General features: G+C 32.9%; 1 long non-coding RNA gene across 1 annotated transcript; it reads left to right on the forward strand.

The window, feature by feature from the left end:
* The first annotated feature begins 847 nt into the window (after positions 1–847).
* LOC141397227 (uncharacterized) lies at positions 848–1,646 on the forward strand. The gene is made up of 2 exons (XR_012411336.1): positions 848–1,343; positions 1,419–1,646. It is a non-coding gene; the product is annotated as an uncharacterized lncRNA (long non-coding RNA).
* Positions 1,647–11,245: the final 9,599 nt, after the last annotated feature.

The following is an 11,245-nucleotide window of genomic DNA, read 5'->3' on the forward strand; positions in this document are numbered from 1 at the left end:
CAATTTCTTTTAAAATTTCCCTGCAGTTTACACACGCAAATAATGTTTTTGTCAATTTTCTGATTCTTCTCCACTCATTTGATCATTCAAAGGCAATACTAAAGCGATATTTCTTATAGAAATTAAATTTAATTAAAAATTAAATAAATACAGTCAGGGACAAAAGTTTACATACACCCCATAAATCTCGGGTTTTAGGATAAGTAATGATTTTTATGAAATTCCAAGTATGCAGTTTTATTTCTTCTCACTAATAAACAATATTTGAAACAACAAAAGTATAATCCATAATACAAATAACGGTACATTTTACAAAAACCAAAAAATGATGGGGACAAAAGTTTACATACACCCCAAGGAAATGTGTGTATTACCCATCATGATAGAACAAACCAGGTAAAGTAAATACTACAATAAATACAACTCAACAATAACCACATAGAAATTTGTTTTTGTTTGTAAACGTTTGTGTCAACGTACATGTAAACAAAATAAGGAAATGTCTATAAATTATATGTGGCCTGTTCCTTTACTTTTAAAAATGGTAAAACCGGCAAAAGTAGTAGTAGTTGTAAACTGCTACCATATGAATTGTATGGTCTCTAAAGTAAAGGAACGCTTTTCGAGTAAAAAGTGGTAAAACTTGAAGATTCTTGCACGTAAAGGAACAGAGCTATGAATTTAAAAAACTAATAATTGTTCACATTTGATTGAATATTTTGAAAAACATGAATGAAAACTCGTTAGATTTTCAATTTAAATGTTTTCATATCATTCTACTAAATGGATAATTTCACGCTAAAAGTAGAATTCTTCCAAAAATGTTTGGGGTCGCTAACAATTTGTTGCGTGGTTGGAGTTTTTTTGTTTATAAAATATTTGCTGCAAGGTTTTCTCTCGAGTGGCACTCCAGTCGTCGCCGATTTCAGAATGAAGTGGTATACGGAAACGACTAGTGGCAAGTCTGAACAAAAAAAAATAATGCCAAGTTCAGAGTTGTATTTAGAGTAGCACCAAGTTCATTATAGACAGCTGGCAAAATACAACTCTAATTGGGAATAGGGTTTAGTAGAACAGGGTTTAAAGGGAAAAACAAATAAATTCTGAGAAAATGAGGAAAAATAAGGAAAAGAGGGAAAATCAGCATCACATTCCCGAGTATAAAAGCTCAGTAGAGGAAAAATCGGGTTCTTTTTAGTGGTGTTCATCAGTAAGAAGTTCAACCGAAATATTTGTTTTCTAAAGAATAAGTTTACACGGTACCAAATTGGAGTTTTTATTATTCGAAGCATTTATTGTTCAATTAAAACATATATCTTTGTTTGGGCCGTTAGAAAATCCAGGTAATTCTATGTGCTAAACTTAAAAGTAGGGTTACAGTTCATGAATTTGTCGTTTGTTTCCTTTTTCTGTTAAAGATATCGCCAGTCAAATAAACAGCAGAACACTAGGCCTCCTCACAGTGCTGACAGGAGGAGGTCACGATTATTTATCCTTGAGAGCCTATATTTTGTGGCGAAAAGTGGTGTGGCAGTTGATAGACTTAGAATCGAGAAAACACTCTACAGCCGGCATTGGGTCATTTTCCACTGTAACAGATTGTGGCCCCCTTTTTAAAGCTATTGGTAAACACCCCAAAAACTATCTGGAAAAATTATAGAAAACGCCATAGTAAGATAAAGGTTGACAGGTAATTGACTGAGAAATAAAAATACTTGCCGAAAGAAAATTCCAAAAGAAACAGAAAAGAACACCATTAACAAAAATCCGAATTGCTAGAGAATTATTAAAAGCGCGCTGGCGCGCGCGCATCCAATTTCATGAATCTATAATGAAAAGAAAAGTATAAAATTTAAATAGTAACAAAAAAGGAATATAATCATTAATGACTTAAAATCTAATTTTTTTATTACTTGATCTATTATTATAAATTTATAATCCATTATTATTAATATTAACTACTTCTAAATTTTGTGTTATTCGTTATTTGTGTTAGATATAAGATTTTTGGTTTGTAAGGATAATTAACGCCGCGTACGCCGCGTTCCTCGAAGAAGATGTGGGTGTAGGGTTACCCCTAATACGTATAAAATGGTTGATTTCAACAAATAAATATTTATATTTGGGCTGGAAGTGAAAATACAGCATTAGTACCTAAAAGAGCTCTTTTAGGGATGTTTAGCATGATTAAGTAAACGCGCTTTATATTATACATACGTACAAGGAGATAATCTGAACAGTGACTCACAAAGTAATTAAAATCGGTGTTAGTGTTCCAAATTTATTGTTGATGCTATTGAATATTACCCAGCAAAAAAAAAATGGAAGTGGTGCAAGTTGGAGTGAGGATTTCATTACATGCATGGATGCGCTTCCAGTGGACTAATGAAAAAGGCAATCCTTTTCCTCACATTTGGATTACATCCAACAAGCACTTTTATGTATAAACGATAAAAAATTCAATTTTCATTCAACAAATGAAATTAAAGTAATACGGCGTTTATATTATAGTTTTTTGCAGGGTTAACCTTCTTTATGAGGATTTGTTTGAAGTATATACAATGGAAATGACATTTGAAACCCAGACCCACTGGGTTAACCTTGTTATATATAAACGGCCTATAAGAATAAAATTAAAATGTCTTATTAATGGCCTGTTCCCGTACTTTACAAAGTGGTAAAAGTCGTAAACGATTTTCATACAAATTTTGTGTACGGGAACGCAAAACTCGTAAAAGTGGTAAAAATTGTAAAAATGGAGTGCTTCCTAGCTGCGTGCTGCGGAAGCAAAATGGAGTGCTTCCTAACTGCGTGCTGCGGAAGCAAAATGGAGTGCTTCCTTTCTGCGCGCTCCCTTGTAAAATTCACTGAGGAATTCATAGAAAAAGAAGCACTTCGTGACACTTGCACCAGTGATTTAACTGCTTCCGTGGATGCAAACTTTTTGCTGGGTAGGATTAAGAAATGACCAGTTTAATAAATTATTCCTTTATGTTTGCTTGATTATATAAGAAAATGTGCTAGTTTGTGTTCTGAAGGGAGGGAAATAAGGGGGGTAAGCTGATGTGAATTGAGTGTGTGTGGGAAACGGGGCCCTTGTAATATAAAAAGTAGACCACGAAATACTTTTTGTCGTCATGGAGCCAAGGGTCAAGGTTGGGTGGGCGAAGTGGAGGAACGTATCCACAAAGTTCCCCTGTCACGATGTGTGTGGTGTTTGTGTTTTGTTTCGTTACAGTAGTGTTTGGAATAATTCCCCTTTTGTTTGTTGTGCTACCCCGTGCACTAGATGGCAGGTGGGAACCAGTCCTGAGAAGAGTCACCCGAGTTAAGCTGACCACCACTAGAGCAATAAACCGGCGGTACGTAACAAATTCATTGAAAAAGGAGAAGCTGTTTCAATCCTTTGCTTTTAAAAACAAAAAAGCACATGTTTATTAGGGCTTTATTCTTTTCAAGTTTAACAAAATACGTAATACCCTAGACAGACGGCAGAGTTAATTTGCATTAAAAATGTCCTAATTTGAATTAATTTTTCACCCTGACAGACGATAGTATCTGCATTTATGAAACAGCTGTTTGTGTTGTTTGTTTGTACCCACCAGACCATTTCATAAAGCTTTACAAAATTTCGCCAAAATATGCGAAACAAATACACTTTCTACCTTTGATCTTTTCACCACGATGAAACAAAAATAAATTTAATTTATTCGCGATATTTGTGAGTCTTTTTAATATTATAAAAATATTGCAAAACTTTAAAAAACATTTGAGGAAGATATAATTTTCGATAGAATTGGTATGGTGGGTAATGACATTTTTTGTGAAAATAAAAATTTGAAAAAGAGATTTGTTAGAAGGCGTGAAAAACGATTAGCTGCTATTCTACTCGAGAAAGACCACTACTTATTTTGAAGAAACGCGAAAATTGCTGATTTGCTTTCCCTTTTTATTTTCTTAAACATGGAAATTTGACAAAAGACAATTTATTTTCAACAGCATTGCCATATTGAAATTGCTAAATTCAGTTTAAATTTCCTTTGATTTTGTGCATTAGTCCCGGTCCACACTAGCGGGAGTTTCATTAAAAAATTTCATGAAATTAGGTGTTCTTAAATCGAATTGCCCACTACAGCAATTTTATGATTTTACTCCAATGTGGAGGTCGATCTAGAGACGCATAATTTCATGCAATTTTTTCAATGAAATCACTCTAGTGTGGACCGGGACTTAAGAATGTGGATAATGCACGAATTAATTTGAATTAAGGCAGTTAATGCAAATTAACGCGCTGCCGTCTGTCTAGGGTATAATTTAAAATTTTTTTACATTGTTTACAAATTTGGATACTTAATTTTTTTTTGCAGCAATTGACCATCTACCTTGTTTATTGTGATGCGTGAAAAGTGTTGCAACTTTTGGAACTTTTTTAGGCAAAACAGGGTTGTATATCATGAGTACTGTGATTTCGATGTTGATTTCGCTGAAATCACGAAATGAGATGATTTCATTTTTGTATGCGAAATCATGATAAATTTTGCTTGATTCCGTGCGAAATCACCAACCGCCTTCGAAATAACGAAACGACGCCGAATGTAAGTCAAACATTACACCCAAGAGTTAAATAAAGAATTGAATTTATAAAACTCGTGTTGTCACTTAATGTTTGTGGGTCCTTGAGTTGACCCTGGAGACGACAACAATTTAATTTTTTAACGCGAATAAAAATTGTTTGTCCGTGCTTTTGTTGGAACAACTCAACGATACATCCACCTTTCTTAATGCATCATGTCAACAACCATTGTAGAACGAACAAGATAAAGTAAATACTACAACAAATACAGCTCAACAACAACCACATATAAAATTGTTTTTGTTTGTAATGTTACTGTCATCGGTAAATGTAAACAAAATAAGGAAATGCCTGTAAATTATTGGAATTTAAAAAATTAATATTTTTTTACATTTGATTGAATATTTTGGAAAACATGAATGAAAACTCGTTAGATTTTCAATTTGAATGTTTCCATATCATTCCACTAAATGCATAATTCCTCGCAGAAAGTAGAATTCTTGCAAAAATGTTTGGTGTCGCGGTTAGTTCTTCGAAAAAGGAGAAGCTGCTTCAATCTTTTGTTTTTGAAAACAAAATAGCACACGTTTATTAGGGCTTTATTTTTTCAAGTTTAACAAAATACCACACATATTAACAAATATTGTTTTACTAGGCGTTTACACCAGACAGTTTGCCTTCAAATACAACTCTGATTTACTAACACATACATACATTTGTCGTTTGTCTCCCAGCTGTCCATCATTTTTTCATAGACAGTAGGGTTAACAAATTTTTGACATTTTGTGAAAAAAGAAGTGAGATTATAATTTAAATGTGTTGAAAACAAATGAATAGGTACAAAAACAAAATATGTGAACGGAAAAAAAAGAAATCTATGATTTTCATTCATAATTTTACAACTGTTTTTGCAGTTGTCTGGACGCCTACGTCACAGAGGCAAGTTTCGGGTTTTTGACAATCAATACATGAAGTCAACTGTCCTGTCTTTTGTAAACGCAGGGTTAGTGTGCGGCATGTCGTTCGGACATGGAGGAGGTAATATGTCAATGATATGAAGGAGTCTTTTGGGAAATAGATTTTTCTGATGAATAAATTTTTTCTTCGAAAAGTATATATCCCTAACTCTAAAGCTACACCTTCAAACTTTCATACGAAACTTTCCCATTATTTTGGCGTTTATAGATCGAGTTCCATACTAAAGTGATATTTGAAATTACTGTATTGGGGAACTCGAGCTAAGACCGCCAAAATAATGGTCAACACTTTTTACTGATGCTTCAAAAAATGATTTTACAACCGCTTATGCAGTTGTAAATAAAGCTGGCAACATACTTGCTTCAAAAATTACATCCAATTACTGTTCTATTTTTACCGCAGAAGTAGCAGGAATATTACAAGCTATCACTATCTCTTATGTTACACGCTAAAACTTTCATACGAAAATTTCCCATTATTTTGGCGTTCATAGATCGAGTTCCATACAAAAGTAATTTTATGAAATTACTGTAATGGGGAACTCGACCTAAGAACGCCAAAATAATGGGAAAGTTTCGTATGAAAGTTCTAGCGTGTAACATAAGAGTATAGCAAAACAATCCAAAGGAAAAACAATGATTCTTACTGACAGTTTATCTGCTATAAAATCAATACTGAATATATCAAACACCAAGTGGGCTGGGATCAACAAAATAAGGGACCTACTTACATCACACAACAATAAAATAAAGATAGCTTGGATTCCCGGACATGTTGGTTTATCTGGTAATGTGCATGCTGACTCTGCTGCAAAGTTAGCTTGCAACTCCCCATTGCTCTTTGATAATATTATCGAAAGTCTTGATCTCAAAGCAAACATTTTAGCCCTCCTTCATGAACAACACGTTGCTAACATGAACAGTCTTAAACATCACCACTATAGTGATATTAAGCCACAAAACCAAGCAGCAGTATATCCTACGAACATTGAGAAAAAAAATTAAGATATTTTCCCGTTTACGCATGGGACATACAATCCTAACACATTAACACCTAATTAATAAGAATATGGATAATAAATGTCCCAAGTGTGGAGCTGTCGTAGACGTCAAACATATACTACAATCTTGCAGCATCTTATCTCAACAACAACGCACTCTTCTGCAAAGCAGAGGATTTGATGTAATCAAAACTATTAATATTCAAAATATAAATTCATTATTTATGTACATTAAACGAAACAATATTATTATCTAGAAAAAAAAACAAAATGTAAAAAAATAATTTTTGAACAAGCATGAGCTGATGGCCTTTGTAGCTAATGCTCTTGTATTCCTTTTTTGTAATTATCCTTATATTAACTATAAGTATGTGTTCCTAAAACTTCAAAATTATATACACAATCTGTGTATGTGTGTGTGTGCTGTTTGAAAAATATTTCAAACAATTTTAAAAGCAATATAATTCAATGGTTTTTAGGACATTCTTCAGCTTTGCATTGAAATAATCATTTCATCATATCCACAATTCGATTATGTGGAGAAACTTTGACACTTCATTCATTTTTCGCGTTTTTTATAAAATGCTCAAAAAAGTATTGTAAACAAACCCACTTGTTGCTTTTATGTTTAGTAATTTTGACGTTTTAGGAATTCAGGAAAAACCAGGGTTCTATAATTTGTTTTCATCTAGATCTACCTCTTCACTTATACCATGTATAATTCTAAATAAATAAATAAATAATGGGAAAGTTTCGTATGAAAGTTTCAGCGTGTGGCTTTAGAGTAATATAATCGAACATAGAAATAAATACAGTCGGACCTCGATTATCCGTGATGGTCGGGACCGGAGGCATTACGGATAATCGATTTTCCCGGATAATGGAGTCAATGCTTTTATGCAGTTTTTGAGCATATTTTTAAGTAAAAATGACATAATATTGGACAATAATATGAAAATCAGCATTTTTAATTAAATTTGTTACGGTAAACTACCAAATTTTAAATGGATGCATAATGTCATCATCACCAGATTCATCTGAATTGTCTTTGTCCCATGGTTTTCGTGATACCATAAATACAAAAATTGTGTAATAGGGGAGAATTTCCAGTTTTCGTTTGTTTACCTTTTGTTTGCTTAATCAGATTAATTGGACAGTGTGTTTTTCATGGTACAAATACACAGGTAGCCGCATCGGCAATTGTTGGCAACATAAGATGTCAAAATTTGACATCTATTCAATGCAATTGACACATTATGTTACCATCAGCTGGCATGATAATGCTACCTGTATTATTGTACCATGGTGTTTTTACTCCCGGAGAATGAAGTTTATAACGAATAATAGAAGAAATGGAAAAAGTCCAAAATGTCTTTTCTATCACGGATAATGGAGGTTCCCGGATAATCGATTCACGGATAATCGAGGTTCAACTGTATATAAAATGTCGTATTGAATTTGACACTAACATTACAGCCCAGTTTGTACAAATTTGCACAAACTTTTACAAAATGCTATTCGATAACAAACTTGTAAAGTAAAAGAGAGCGAATTTGGAGACAATAGTGGGAGAATTTTAGAGAGCTTTGGAGAGTTTTGTTTACATGTTTTTGCAAGAAAAATTTTTCTTGTAAGAACTTGCAAGTTTGATCAGCAGATTTAAATTCGCATGTTTTGTGGCGGACTTCTTGGCAAAAACATGTGGCCTGTTCCCGTACTTCATAAAGTGGTAAAAGTCGTAAAAGTTGTAAAAGTCGTAAACGATTTTCATATAAATCAAAGATGTCAATATTAGTCGTGTTCCTTTACGTGCCAGAGGTTACCAGTTTTTAACACTTTTTACCCGCAAAGTGTTCCCTTACTTAAAAAAGCATACAATTTATATGATAGCAGCTCACCACTTTTACCATTTTTTGCCACTGTTACCATTTTTCAAAGTAACTAGGCGTTTACACCAGACAGTTTGTCTTCAAATACAACTCTGATTCACTAACACATACATATATTTGTCGTTTGTCTCCCAGCTGTCCATCATCTTTTCAAAGACAGTCGGGTTAACAAATTTTTGACATTTTTGAGAAAAAGAAGTGAGATGATAATTCAAATGTGCTGAAAACAAAAGAATATGTACAAAAACAAAATATGTGAATGGAAAACGAAAAGGAATCGATGATTTTCATTCATAATTTTACAACTGTTTTTGCAGTTGTCTGGACGCCTACGTCACACAGGCATGTTTTGGGTTTTTGACAATCAATACATGAACTCAACTGTCCTGTCATTTGTAAACGCAGGGTAAAGGAACAGACCAATTATAAGACATGGTAGAACAAATATAAGGTAAAGTCAATACTACAACAAATACAACTCGAACAACAACCACAAAGGAATTTGTTTTTGTTTGTAACGTTACTGTCAGTTGTATTTGTAAACAAAACAAGGAAATGTCTATAAATTATTGGAATTTAAAAAACTAATAATTTTTCACATTTGGTTGAATATTTTGGAAAACATGAATGAAAATTCGTTACATTTTCAATTTTTATGTTTCCACATCATTCCACTAACTGCATAAACTCTCGCAGAAAGTAGAATTCTTGCTGAAAAGTTTGGGGTCGCTGGAAATTCATAGAAAAAGGAGAAGCTGTTTCAATGTTTTGTTTTAGAAATCAAAGAAGCACATGTTTATTAGGGCTTTATTTTTTAAATTTTAAGAAAATAACTCACATATTAACAAACGTTGTATCGCCTCTACAAGCGGGGATTTACTGCGCGGCTTATCGTTCGAACTTGGAGGAGGTTACATATCATTGATATGAAGAAGTCTTTCTGGGAAATGGGTTTTTCCGAATGATATATATATTTTTTTTTTTTTTCAAAAAATATATGTTCCTAATGTACATCGAAATAGAAATAAATGTATAAAATGTCATATGAAATTTGACACTAATGTTACAAGCCAGTTCAGTCAGCTGTGTATTGCTGCTACCTTTTCTTATTCTGCCATGATTATAAGATAGGAAAAGTCAATTGTGAAAAATTAACTGTAGAGGGAGTTAACCTCTGTTGCTATGATATCATAGCAACATTCTGTTAAACGAAAACTGTTACTCATTGGAATATTGACAAGAAAAACATTAAAACTCAAATTTTACGGCGTTGACTTTTGTTTTTTTATTAAATAAAAAATAAGAAATAGTGAAGAAATAAATTTCAGCCACAAAACACGACGTTAATGTTTTCTGCCGCGAGAAATGGGAATCAAAAACGATTGGCATTGCTGTTATCAATTCCAGTGAGTTGTGTAGCCATCTGTAACCAAAATGTGGAACTATTAGCATATGTTTTTGGAAAATGCATTTCTTCTAGTCTTTTGGCCTGTTCCCGTACTTTATAAAGTGGTAAAAGTTGTAAAAGTCGTAAACGATTTTCATATAAATTTTGTGTACGGGAACGCAAAATGTGTAAAAGTGGTAAAAATTGTAAAAACTTTTTAGTTCTGGAACAGAGCTATAAACAAACGTTTGGTTATTAATTTCACAGACAGAAGGGAAGAGAAATTTTTGGCATTTTTGTAAAAATAAGTGATATAATAATTGAAATGTGTTGAAAACAAAAGAACATGAACAAAAACAAAATATGTGAACGGAAAACAAAAAGGAATCGATGATTTTCATGTATAATAAGTCACTCTTTGAATAATCAGCACATGTTGAGTTACTACTCTTTGGACTTTTTTTTATTGTTTCTTTTTTTTCTTCTTTAACTGTTTTTATGGCTGGGGAGCCGAAAAAATATATCTGCATTTAAATAATAATTATTTGTTATATATTAATGTATTTAAGTAAATTAAATTGAATTTATTATTTTATAACTCAGGTTTTTTGTCTTGAGATACGTTTAATTGGCCATTGAGGCTTTGTATCATATATGAATTTTGAAATAAATAAATAAATAAATTTTACAACTGTTTTTGCAGTTGTCGGGACGCCTACGTCACACAGGCAAGTTGTGGGATTTTGACAATCAATAGATGTACTCAACTGTCCTGTCATTTGTAAATGCAGGGTAAAATAAATAGAAATAAAAAATGGAAAAATTATTAAATAAATTATGGAAAACGATAATGTAAATAAAATAACTTATTTTGTAGTTTGTGGTGACTACTACTTTATTTTATTATTTATTTATTTATTTATTTATTTAATCTTCTCCGCCAACTTCTTCAAATCACCTAACTTCTTGCAAGTTTTTGCAATTTGCTGTTCGACAACAATCTGCAAATTTTTAGCTTCGAGAGAGTAAAATTGGCGGGGAGACGTTACTGAGAACTTGCTGAGTACTTGCAAGTACTTTTCACTTGCAAAGTTATCGTACAGACCTAATGTTAACCCGGCAAAAAGCTCTAGCTAAGTCCCAATTTACATTGGGCGAGTTTACTTGCGGCAATTGTCATTTTGTAGGAGAGAGAGGTGAGGCATATGGTAACCCTTTGCCTCTCAGCACCTTCTCTCACCTACAAACTCACAATTGCCGCAAGTAAACTCGCCTAATGTAAATTGGGACTAAGGGCATTTGCACCCTTTCATAATGGGATTTGAACATATAACATCAGTGATGTGTAAACGTACCTTTATCTCTTGAACACATTTCAATCTATAGAACACTACCTACGAAAACCGGGAAATTTTAGG

Source organism: Musca autumnalis, unplaced genomic scaffold (genome assembly GCF_047663935.1).
Source record: "Musca autumnalis isolate F117 unplaced genomic scaffold, ASM4766393v1 scaffold_3, whole genome shotgun sequence".
Lineage (NCBI taxonomy): Eukaryota > Metazoa > Arthropoda > Insecta > Diptera > Muscidae > Musca > Musca autumnalis.